This window comes from Rhinopithecus roxellana, chromosome 13, assembly GCF_007565055.1.
Source record: "Rhinopithecus roxellana isolate Shanxi Qingling chromosome 13, ASM756505v1, whole genome shotgun sequence".
NCBI classification, from domain to species: domain Eukaryota; kingdom Metazoa; phylum Chordata; class Mammalia; order Primates; family Cercopithecidae; genus Rhinopithecus; species Rhinopithecus roxellana.
Window position 1 is genome coordinate 85256639 of NC_044561.1, and position 13210 is coordinate 85269848.

The 13210-nt window shown below is 47.1% G+C and overlaps 1 pseudogene; it reads right to left on the reverse strand.

The window, feature by feature from the left end:
* Window positions 1-11864: 11864 nt before the first annotated feature.
* On the reverse strand, window positions 11865-12418 carry LOC104676614 (annotated as a pseudogene).
* Between the last annotated feature and the right edge of the window lie 792 nt (window positions 12419-13210).

Below are 13210 nucleotides of genomic sequence, written 5' to 3' on the forward strand. Positions count from 1 at the left end.
GTTTAAGCAAGGAAAATGAATTTTGTTATTCTGAAAGAGTTTACAGAAACTATTTTAATAAATGAAATGTTCTTGTGAAGCTTTTAAAAGCAAAATGGGGCACTGACCTACAGCTCTTTGTTCAGGGCTTATTGTGTGATGTTTAATTTCAGGTTATTGAGGTGGGGAGGTTGATTACTTTGTATTAGTTGTGTGGGTTTGAAGAAGCAGATCTTCCTCTCTTTTTTTTTGTTCTTGAGACAAGTTCTCACTCTGTTGCCCAGGCTTGGAGTGCAGTGGCACGATCATGGCTCACTGCAGCCTTGACCTTCTAGGCTCAGGCAATCCTCCCACTTCAGCCTCCTGAGTAGCTGGGACTACAGGTGCATGCCACTATGCCCAGCTAATTTTTGTATTTTTTGTAGAGATGGAGTTTTGCTATGTAGTCCAGGCTGAGAAGCAAATCTTGAGTGTTAGGTGGAAGAACAAATGGCCAATTGGAAAAACCTGCACTGAGGGACTGGCTCACGCAGGCTGGTGGGCAGAGATGCCTGGGGGTGGCATGGCAGGGAACTCAACTCTTGGGTCTCTTTTTATGGGCCTGGTCTCTTTTTCTGCAGAGGTCTTGGCTTTCTGCGGTTAGGATGCACTGGCTGAAGGCTCTTCTCCCTCCCTTGAATGGGCTTTGGGGCCAACCCTGGAGAATGAGGAATGCTGGCTCCTCACTTACAGGCGGGATAACAATGCCAGAAGTTCCCTCAGGGTGCGTGACAGCCGAGTGCAGTGACCTCTGCTACCTCCATCTCCTCAACTTGAAGGCCTGCGTCAGAGCCATGAGAGGCAAGACCCTGATAGGGTAAAACGTGTGCAGCTGGCCATGCGGGGCAGGGGAGGAGGTTTCCTCATCCTGTCTGCCTGGGGGGGTATTTGCCTCAGGCTGGGAGCTGCTGCCTGAATTGAGTAGGAAGTTTGGATCACCTACACCCCAATCACCTACACCCTAATCACCTATACCCCAGTCACCAACACCCTGATCATCTACATCCCTATCACAGATGCTCCAATCACCTACACCCCATCACCTACACCCTGATCACCTACACCATGGTCACCAACATCCCATCACCTACACCTCAATCACTTTGACCCCGATCACCTACACTCCATCACCTATACCCTGGTCACCTACACCCCGATGACCTATACCACAGTCACACCCCATCACCTACACCCTGATCACCAACACCCCATCACCTACACCTCTATCACCTTGACCCCAATCACCTACATCCCATCACCTATAACCCATCACCTACACCACGATCATCTACACTCCATCACCTACACCCTGATCACCTATACCCCAATCACTTATACCCTGGTCACCTACACCCCGATGACTTACACCCCATCACCTATACCCTATCACACCCTGATAACCTACACCCTGATCACCAACACCCCATCACCTATACCTTGATCACCTTGACCTCATCACCTATACCCCATCACCTACACCTCAGTCATCTACACCCCATCACCTATACCCTCATCACCTACACCCCATCACCTACACCCCAATCACCTACACCATGATCATCTACAACCTGATCACAGATACTCCAGTCACCAACACCCCATCACCTACACCCTGATCACCTACACCATGGTCACCAACACCCCATTGCCTACATCCTGATCACCTACACCCTGGTCGCCAACATCCCATCACCTACACCTCAATCACCTTGACTCCAATCATCTACACCCTGATCACCTATATCCCATCACCTACACCTCGATCATCTATACTCCATCACCTATACCCTGATCACCTACACCCCAATCACCTATACCCTGGTCACCTACACCCCAATGACCTATACCCCAACTACTTATACCCCATCACCTACACCCTGATCACCAATACCCCATCACCTACACCTCTATCACCTTGACCCCATCACCTACATCCCATCACCTACACCCCAATGACCTACACCCTGATGACCTACACCCAAATCACCTATACCCCATCACCTACACCCTGATCACCTACACCCCATCACCTACAACCCATCACCTACACCCCATCACCTATACCCCATCACACCCTGATCACCTACACCCTGATCACCAACAACCCATCACCTACACCTCGATCATCTTGACCCCCATCACCTATACCCCTTCACCTATACCCTCATCACCTAACCCCATCACCTACACCCTATCATCTACACCCCGGTCACCTATACCCCACCACCTATACCCCATCACTTACACCCTTATCACCTACACCCTGATCACCAACACCCCATCACCTACACCTTGATCACCTTGACCCCATCACCTACACCCCATCACCTACACCTTGATCATCTATACCCCATTACCTATACCCCAGTCTCCTACACCCATCACCTACATCCTGATCACCTATACCCTGATCACCTACACCCCATCACCTACACCCCATTGTCTTTTTTTGCCCACTTCCTGTCCCCTGGGCACCACCTGGGCCACTTCTTGGTCTAGGGAAACATCCAGATGAGGAGGCCCTTGTCTTATTTTCTGTCTCCCCGCTTCCTCCTCTCTTCCCTTTCCCCTCCCTCCTTTCCTTCCACCTTCTTCTCTCCTTCTCTCCCACACTGTGCGCCAGGCGTTATGCCAAGATCTGGACATTTTCAGTGACATATCCTATAGCTTGAATCAACATTTCTCTTTCAATTCAGTGCTTTTGTTTCAGAAGAAAAGGAAACAAATGCTTTTTGGGCAGTGAGCTAGGTAGCCCTCACTGGGCAGATGTTTTCTGGAAGAATCCTCAGAGCGCCCCTGGGGTCACATCCCTGTTTCCATGAGTAGATGAGGCAACTGCAGAGGCTGTCCTCTGGTGGTCAGAGGCAGAGGCCAGGAATCCTAAGTCTAGTTAAAACACCTCTATTTTCCTCCTCTCTCCTCACCCTCCCTTCAAAAAAGAAAGCAAAGGCCTAAGGCTGGACTGGGACCATGCAGAGGCAGGTATGAGACCAGGGCTGACTAGGGGGTCCTCACCCCTCCAGTGTTTGAACTGGCAAGTTTCAGGGACCATGGGGCCTTGCCCTGCCTCATCTGAAGTTCTGGGTTCCTGGGGTGAGGCTGTGGCACAAAACAGTTTAAATGGCCCCATTCAGGCAGCAGCAGCAGCAGCAGCAGGGGTTGAAGCTGGCACTCAAGTGTGTCACAGGTGCAGCCTCCCAGGACAGCCAGCGCTGAGGCTCAACCCTGACTCCAGAGGGCAGAGTACTAACATTGTGTTCTTTCTTAGTACCTGCTGCCCAGGAAGGCACTGCTGGAAGGCAGTTGATTTGCTTTCTTCTTGGTTATCTGGGTCATGTAGACAACAAAAGTGAGCATTCTTAGAAAGGAATATCCAAATGACAGGCTGGGGCAGCTGGCCTGTGCCTGTTTTGCACAGGGAATTGTGAACCAGCTAACATTCTCTTTAGGGTCAGGTTTTTATTAAACAGAGCTCTTGGTTGCAAGGGACAGAAACCCAGTGTAAAACAAATTTAGCAGAAAAGGGAATGTAGTAGCTGAAAAGCCTAGGGTTGTTCCAGTTTCAGGGGTGGCCAGATCTGGTGCTTATGTGATGTCATCTTCTCCTACCTCCCTCTCCATCTTTTAGCTCAATTTCACCCATAGTGACTTCTTTCTCAGGCAGGCGCAAATGGAGGCTGGATGGCCACCCACAGCTCTGGACTTCTGCCTCACAGTGCAGTCACTCAGTAGGAGGGTTTCTCTTTCAGGCTAAGATCTTGGGCAGATTTGGCTCTGGGACCCACCCTCAACTAATTACTGTGCCCTGGGAAACGTGTGGCTCTCTTAGCCCAGGCCTAAGCCCCTCCCTCCCCTGAACTGAGTAGAGAGAGCCCTGGTCTGGGAGCAGTGGGAAAGGGATTCTCCAGGAGAAAATCAGGACGCCATGGCCAGAAGAGGAAGTGGATGTTGGGCGGCTATGCTAGTTAAGATAAGGCATGGCTGGGCCGGGTGCAGTGGCTCACACCTGTAATCCCAGCACTTTGGGAGGCAAAGGCGGGAGGATCAGTTGAGGTCAGGAGTTTGAAACCAGCCTGACCAACATGGTGAAACCCCATCTCTACTAAAACTACAAAAATCGGCTGGGCGTGGTGGTGGCATGTGCCTGTAATCCCAGCTACTCAGGAGGCTGAGGCACGAGAATCGCGTGAACCCGGGAGGCAGAGGTTGCAGTGAGCTGAGATGGTGCCACTGCACTCCAGCCTGGTGACAGAGCAAGACTCCATCTCTAAAACAAAACAAAACAGAAAAACAGATCAGGCATGGCTGCTGTAACAAAGATTCCCAACACACCTACGGCTTAAAGAGAGAGTGTTGTTTCTCACGTCGTTGTTCTGGGTTGGGAGTTCTCCATGCCATCACTTGAGGGCCCAGAGTTTTTCCTTGTGATGGTCTGCGATGCCCTAAGATAATGCCATCATATGCGTGGTAGAAGCTGGGTTTCTGTGGGTCTCAGCTGATAGGAGAGTTGTCTTGAAGAAGCAAATCTTGAGTGTTGGGTGGAAGAACAAACAACTGATTGGAAAAACCTGCACTGAGGGTCTCACGCAGGCTGATGGGCAGAGACACCTGGGGGTGACTTGGCAGGGAGCTCAACAATTTGGGCTCTTTTTAAGGCCCAGTCTCTCCTCTTTTAAATGTATTTTTCGTTCACCCAGAAGTCAATTCTGAGGCAAGGATTAAAGTTCAAGTGGATTGTTTAGGAAGCAATCCCAGAAAGTATCTGCAGGGGATTGGGGAGGTGTGACAGGAAGAAAAGTGCCCATGTGGGGAACAGAATCAAGGAAGTTACTGCTGTGGGTAACTGTGCTTAATCGCCCTGGGCCCTCTGGGAGGCAGTACAGCACATGTCTCCGAGTTATCCCACTGCAGATGCGTAGGACACTGTCCGCAACTTTCCATCCATCATTGGTTGAAGGCTGCTGACATTAGGGCCCTTCCAACTTGCCCTGTGCACTGGCCAAGCATGCTTCCTATGCCAGGAAAATCTCCAGAGGTTAGCTGTAAGCAGCTTTCAGCACATAGACCTAAAAGCTGGCAAAACCCAGTGAGATGATGATTGTGTCTGGTACAGGTGTGGAAGGGTCACAGCCCCCACCTGAAGACACTGGCCTGGGTATGGCCCTTCCATTCCCATCCCATAGGGAGAATTTAGTCACATTAACTAGAGGGGTGGAGAAAAGCAGGCGTCTCAGCCACAACACTTCTGTGCAGCAGAATGGGAATGGATTATGGTGGGTGACTGAAAGTCTTTACCATGGCAGGCAAAGCCAATTGACGTCCACTCTAGCCTTTTTTGCTCCCTCCTCCTCCCAACTCTATTTACCTGTCCTGCTCTCAGCCAGTTGCTTGGAAATCCAGCCAAAGTGCCCAAAATCATGACTTAGGGTTCTCAGGCTGGCAGCCCTGGAGCCTTGGGTCTGAAGGTGCTGGGGATGGAGACCCATGGGCTATAACTTGTACCGAGTCCACCCAGCACTATCTGCTTTAGGTTGGTGTTAGTTCAGCACCGTGTGGATATGCTGACGCTTGGGCTAGTCAGAAGTGCCTACTGGTCTTTCATTTTGGAGAAAGGGATCTGTTTTCAATCAATGTGATTTATTGTGAATGTCTTAAGTTGGGTCCTAGAAGCAAAGTCTGAGACAAGGATTCTGGGGTAAGTGATTTATTGAGGGAGGCTCTCAGGAGAAATCAAGAAGGAGGTGAGGGAAGTGAGGTACAGCAGAGGAAGGAACTCAGCAAAGATACAGGGTCGGCTGGTCCAGCCTCGGCCTGATTCCAGGCACCTCTGGAGTATGAATGGCACGACCAAAGTTGTCCCACCTTGAGGCAAGGGGGCCCGTCATCAGCTATGGGCTATCCCTGGTCAGGGAAGGCATAACCACTGGGCATTTCCAGCAACAGCAACTGTGGGCTGTTTAGTAGTCAGTGCTCTGAGCAGCTGCAGGCTGGCTCTCTAAAGCTCACCAAGCAGGGGAAGAGAGAAATCACAGGGACAGATTCTTAGGGGTGAAAAAGACTGAGGTCCACAGAATCTGGCTACATCCCTCTGGAACATTTGCATTTTGATAAAGGACTTGCTTTTGGAGCTAAGGAGTGAATCACTTATTGCAAATGATGTGGCATTTTCAGAAGAAATACAATAATATATAAAAATGTACACAAAGGAAAGTCGTATCTGCAAATGCGTCCCTTATCTGCCAAGCCTCTACCTTTGTAATTAACCACTGTTATTAGCTCCTCCTGTAACTTTCCTGTTTCTTTATCCATATATAAGCAAACATGAATGTGTGTATTCTTGCCATCCACTGTTTCTTCTTCTTTTAGCATTTTAATTAGCAGATAGCGTACTATACATACTGTTTGGCACCTTGCATTTTTTTTTCTTTTTTTTTAATTTTAAATTTTAATTGTTGGTACATAGTAGGTATATATACATTTTTCTTTTAATAGTACATCTAGTAGTTCTTTCCAAAACAGTACAAAAAAGTGTTCTCATACAAAAAATTAGCCAGGCATGGTGGTGTGTACCTGTACTCCCAGCTACTCGGGAGGCTGAGGCAAGAGAATTGCTTGAACCTGGGAGGCAGAGGTTGCAGTGAGCCAAAATTGTGTCACTGCACTCCAGCCTGGGCGACAAAGTGGGACTCCATCTCAAAAAAACAAAACAAAAAAAAAAGTGTTCCTATTCTTCTTTACAGCTATCTGGTATTGTATTATATGGATGTGCCATAACTTAGGCTATCAGTCTTCTATTGATAGGCAGTAACATTATTTCCAAAGTTTTGCTACTATGGAGAAGGCTATAATGAGTAACTTTATATATATGTCATTTCATATAGGAGCAAATATATCTGTGGGATAAATTCCCAGAAATGCAATGGTTAGAGCTAACAATTTCATACAATTAAGGGTCATTTGTAGTTCCTTCTTCTGTGAACTGCCTAAATGCCCCTTTTTCCACTGGGGTGTTGGTCTTTTTCTCTGCCTAACTTCTAGGAGTTTTTTCAAAACATATCAGGAAGTTTGGCCCATTATGATGTAAGCTGCTGGTTTTTATAATGTTGATGGATGTGGCCCAATTACCCTACCCAGAGGTTGTACTGTTTGTGATGTGTGAGAGTACCCGTGACCTCACCACCCTGCCAGTGTTGTCTTGCCATGGTTTGGGATGTTTGCCAATCTGATACGGAAGAAATAGTTTTTTGGTGTAGTTTTATTTTATATTTTTGTTATATTTGAGAGAGAGTGAATGTTTTTTCATATGATTAAGGGCCATTTGTACAGTCTATGTCCACAGATGCTCAAGTCCCTGATATAAAATGGTGTAGTATTGGCTGGTTACCATGGCTCACACCTGTAATTCCAGCCCTTTGGGAGGCCAAGGCAGGCAGATCACTTGAGCTCAGGAGTTCAAGACCAGCCTGGGCAACATGTGAAAATCCTACCTCTACCAAAACGACAAAAAATTTTCCAGGCTGGTGGCATAGGCCTGTAGCCCCAGCTACTCAGGAGGCGGAGGTGGGAGGATCACTTGAGCCTGGGAGACAGAGGTTGCAGTGAGCCGAGATCGCTCCACTATACTCCAGCCTGGGTGACAGAGTAAAACCCCATCTCAAAAAAAAAAAAAAAAAAAAAAAGTGTAGTATTTGCATATAACCTACACACATCCTTCTATATATGTATGTGTGTGTGTGTGTGTGTGTGTATATCCATATATATATATATATGGATATATAACTTCTAGGAGTTTGGGGAATCTTTTCAAAATATATCAGAAAGTTTGGCCCATTATGATGTAAGTTGCTGGTTTTTATAATGTTGATAGATATGACCCAATTATATATATATACACACACACACACATATATATACACACACACATATACACACACACACACACATATATATACACACACACACACATATATGTGTGTGATTTTAAAGATGAGATCTCGGCTGGGCGCGGTGGCTCAAACCTGTAATCCCAGTACTTTGGGAGGCCGAGACAGGCGGATCACGAGGTCAGGAGATCGAGACCATCCTGGCTAACACGGTGAAATCCCGTCTCTACTAAAAAAATACAAATATCTAGCCGGGCGAGGTGGCGGGCGCCTGTAGTCCCAGCTACTCGGAGGCTGAGGCAGGAGAATGGCGGGAACCCGGGAGGCGGAGCTTGCAGTGAGCTGAGATCCGGCCACTGCACTCCAGTCCCGGCGATAGAGCGAGACTCCGCCTCAAAAAAAAAAAGAAAAAAAAAAAAAAGATGAGGTCTCACCATTTGGCCCAGGCTTGTCTCAAACTCCTGAACTCAAGTGATCCTCTCGCCCCAGCTTCCCAAAGTGCTAGGATTACAAGCATAAGTCACCACACCCAGCCCTTCCATGTACTTTAAATCATCTCTAGATTACTTACAACACCTAATACTATGTAAATGCTATATAAATAGTAGTTATGCTTTATTGTTTTTTATTTATATTATTTTTATTAGGTTTTTTTCCTTCTTTTTTTTTTTTTTTTTTTTTTGTTTTATTTTTTGAGACAGGGTCTCATTCTGTTGTCCAGGCTGGAGTGTAGTGGCACAATCTCGGCTCACTGCAGCCTTGACCTCCCAGGCTCAGGTGATCTTCCTGCCTCAGCCTCCTGAGAAGTTGGGACTACAGGCGTGTGCCATTACGCCCAGTTAATATTTTGTATAGACAGGGTCTCACTATGTTTCCCAGGCTGGTCTCAAGCAGTCCTCTGACCTCGGCTTCCCAAAGTGCTAGGGTTACAGGCATGAGCCAGTGCTCCTGGCTCCAAATATTTTCAACCTGTGGTTGGTTGAATCCACAATGTAGAACTCTTGGATACACAGGGCTGACTTTATAGTCCCATTTTCTGTGAACTGCCTGCCTGAATGTCCATTTTCCCACTGGGTTTCTGCCTAGCTTGATATTTTTTTTCTGCCTAATATCCAGAAGTTTTTTGTTTCTTTGGTTTTTTTGTTTTTGTTTTCGTTTTGAGACGGAGTCTCACTCTGTCACCCAGGCTGGAGTGCAATGGCGTGGTCTTGGTTCACTGCAACCTTCTCCTCCCAGGTTCAAGCACTTCTCCTGCCTCAGCCTCCCGAGTAGCTGGGATTACAGGCACTCACCAGCACGCCTGGCTAATTTTTGTATTTTTAGTAGAGACGGAGTTTCACCCTGTTAGCCAGGCTGGTCTCAAACTCCTGACCTCATGATCCGCACACCTCGGCCTCCCAAAGTGCTGGGATTACAGGCATGAGCCACCGCGCCTGGCGTGATTTTGCTCATTCTGTTTTGTTGTTGTTATTGTTTTCGTGACCAAGCAGAAGTTTTTGATTTTTATGTACTTCGAGTTGATCCATTTTTTCTTCCTTCCTTCTTTCCTTTCTTTTCTTTTCTTTTCTTTCTTTTTTTTTTTCAGTAGAGATGAGGTCTTGCTATGTTGCCTAGGTTGGTCTCGAACTCCTGAGCTGAAGCAGTCAGCCTGCCTCGGCCTCCCAAAGTGCTGGGGTGACAGGTGTGAGCCACCGCACCCAGCCCATCTTTTTCTTTAATGGCTGCTGGAGACTAAGTCGTAGCTAGAAAGGCTTTCCTACTCCAAAGCGACATCAGAATGCTACGGGGCTTTTTTCTAGGACTTGAATGGCTTCATTTTACCATGTATAAATCTTTGATCCGCTTGGACTATTTCCTGGTGTATAGTGGGAGGTATGGATCCAACTTTATCATTTTCCAGATGGCTGACAAGAGATATTTTTTAGCAGGGAGCTGGTCCAAAACACACGAGAGAACACTTTCTTCAGGAAAAGGTCACATGCCTCAGCAGAAGGTGTTGCGAATTATAGTAAGGAGCAGTTTTCTTTAATTAGCAGTTTTATTTAATTCATTTGTTCAACAAATATTTTTCAAGTGCCCACTGTGTGCTAGGTACTTTTCTAGATACTGAGGCTAGAAAAAATAGACAAAAGTTTCTGCCTTCAAGGAACTCACGTTCTCTTGGTGGGGGGTGTGGGTAGACAATAGAGAAGCAAGTAAATACACATTATGTTAGACACTATAGAGAAAAATTAAATGAGGTGTTCTGGTTACTATGGCTGTGCAACTAAATGGGCCCAAACTTATGGATTCTGTGGGTCAAAGATTTGGACAGGGCCTAGCATAGGGGCACAGAGCAGCTTTCCCTGCCCCACCATGGCTGGGACCTCAGCTGAAAGACTCAAAGGCCGGGGCCTGGGCTTCATCTGAAGGCCCGTTCTCTCGTGCACCTGGTAGTTCATGCTGGTGGTTGGCTGGGGGCCTCGATTCCTCTCCACACGGACCTCTCCTTATGGTCTCCTCTCTGTGTGGGCTGGTTTGGGCTCCGAGGACATAGTAGGTTCCAAAGGTGAAGGTCCTAAGAGGAAGAGTCAGGTGGAGGCTGTGTCACAGATCAAGAGCTGGCCTCAAAAGTCCTGCAGCATTGCTTCTGTCACAGTCTGCTTATTAGAAGCCAGTTACGAAAGGCTGGTTTATATTCATGGGGAGAGAAAGAAAACTCTCCTGGCCAGGTGTGGTGGCTCACGCCTGCAATCCCAGCACTTTGGGAGGCCGAGGCAGGTGGAGGCTTGAGGCCAGGATTCGAGACCAACCTGGCCAACATGGTGAAACCCCATCTCTACTAAAAATACAAAACTTAGCTGGGTGTGGTGGCATGTGCCTGTAATCCCAGCTACTCAGAAGGCTGAGGCATGAGAATTGCTTGAACCGGAAGGTGGAGGTTGCAGGGAGCTGAGATTGCACCACTGCACTCCAACCTGGGCAACAGAGCGAGACCCTGTCTCAAGAAAAGAAGAAAAAAAGAAAACTCTCTTGATGGGAGGAGTGGTTCTAGAAGAGCTTGTGGGAACATACGTAACTGCAGCCATTGTTAGAAAATGTAATTTACGACGTAAGAGAAGGAGAGCTGGGATGAGGTGGAGGTGATGTTGATAGAGATTGGTGTCATTTTGTTTCAATTTTTTGATACAGGTCTTGGTCTGTTGCCCAGGCTGGAGTGCAGTGGTGCAAACATGGCTCACTGCAGCTTTGAACTCCTGGGCTCAGAGGATCCTCCTGCCTCAGCCTCCCCAGTGGCTAGAACTACAGCTATGCACCACATTGCCCAGTTAATTTGTATGTATTTTTGGAGAGATGGGGTCTTGATATGTTGCCCAGACTGGTCTTGAATTATTGGCCTCAGGCAATCCTCTTGCCACAGCCTCACAAAGTGCTGTGATTACAGTCATGGGCTGCCGCCCCCGGCTGATGTCATTTTTGTTGTTGTTAGAACAACTCGGGAAAATAAAATTCCTGTATATTGTTGGACAACATTGTTTCACACATACCTCAAATAGGCAAAAAATAAATAAATAAATAAACAGCAACTCCATAGACGAAAAAGAAGAAATCTTTTATCTTTGGCCCTTTTAACCATCTCATACAAACCAACTACTTACAGTACAGCTAAGTACATACACAAAAAAGTTACTGGAATGCTTGGAATAAGACTGGTTTTCTGTTGTCGTTTTTGCTTTTCTTACATGGTTTTTTTTTTTTTTTTTTTTTTGTCCTTTGAGATTATAACAAACACGGTCACACCACAAGTGAAGTTAGAAGCAGGACAGAGAACACTCTGAAGGCTGGTTTGGTCATCTGAGATCATTGAAAATGGTTGACCCTAACAATATGTACAAAAATATAAAATGTAAATTAAAAAATACAGACAAATTTCCTTTTTAAGGTATTTTTAAGGAAAAAAGCAGGGTCTTGGGAAGTTTTGGTTCTTTTTTCCTCCCCTGTTGCAAATTCTCATGGTTTGGGTTGGGTGGTGGAGAGCACATGTCATCTGCGGGTGGCACTGCCCACAGTGGGCGGGTGGACGGGCCTCAATACACAAAGGTGACCATATGTAGATTCTGAGACGGGAAGTGGAGGGTGAATAGCTTACCCTCCTAATGTTTCCTTTCTTGCTGTCTAGTCATCCTCGTCGGTCTTCTGCTTTTTGGTATCGGCATCGTCATCCTCATCATCTTCAGCTGCCCGCTTACCCTAGCAGACTCAGCTTCCTTGTCTTCATCTCCATCCCCTTCCTCACCATCAATTTTTTCTTCCTTCTTCTTTTCCTCCCCACCTTCTTCCTCTTCTTCATCTACTTCATTGTCAGCCTCCAGCTCCCCATTTTTCTCATTAGCATTCCCATTAGCAGGGGCGTCTCTTCCATTTTCCTCCTCTTCCCCAACTTCCTTCTTCTCCTTTAAGTTCTTGGTGGTGATTTCTGAGCTGGTGTCTACGGCTGTGTCTGATATGGTGGGGCACCCCGGTGATCCGATGCGGGGGATTAAAAAGAAAGTGAGAGTTCAGGGACTCTGGCGATAAAGTGGCCAGAGTCCGCGGCGGCAAAGGTGGCTGCGGCGAGCAAGGAGCCGGACAAGGAACAATGTAAAGGTGGCTTTTCAGAGCAGCCAGTGGGTGATGTCATTTTTTTATATGGGAGTCAGGGACATGTGACCAGAAAGGAGTGAAAGAGGAAGCCCTGTCGTTATGTGGGAAGCATTCCAGACAGAGGGAAGAGCAAAGTCAAAGGCCAGGCAGAAGTGGGAGTGTGCTTGACTTACCTGGAGAGTGTGAGGACTGGTGTAGCTTACGTGGAGTGAGAAGAGACGGGGAATGTGTGGATGAGATCAGAGCTGTTGCAGGGAACAGATTGCTGCTGTAGGCCATTTTGAAGACTTCAGCTTTTCCTCTGAACGGTCGAGTATTTTCAGCAGAGGAGTAACACGATCTCACTTATTTTTAATGGGCTTACTCTGGTGGCTGTGAAAACAGATTTGGGGGTCAGAGGCAAGTCTAGAAGTGGGGGATCAACTAGGAGGCCATTGCAGAGATAAAGGCAGGACACGATGAATGCTTGGACCAGGATGATAGTGGAGGAGGTGAGAAATGACCGGATGCTGGATATGTCTCTTAAAATAGAGCTAACTGGATTTGCTCATGGATTGGGTGTGGGTTAATGGATAGACCGTACATCTTATTTGTCTGGGGAAGTTCAGGTTTATATAATGAATTATATAGTCACTCTAGTACTGAGAATAAGAGAGGAGCCAAGAATGACTCCAGACCCGCATGGT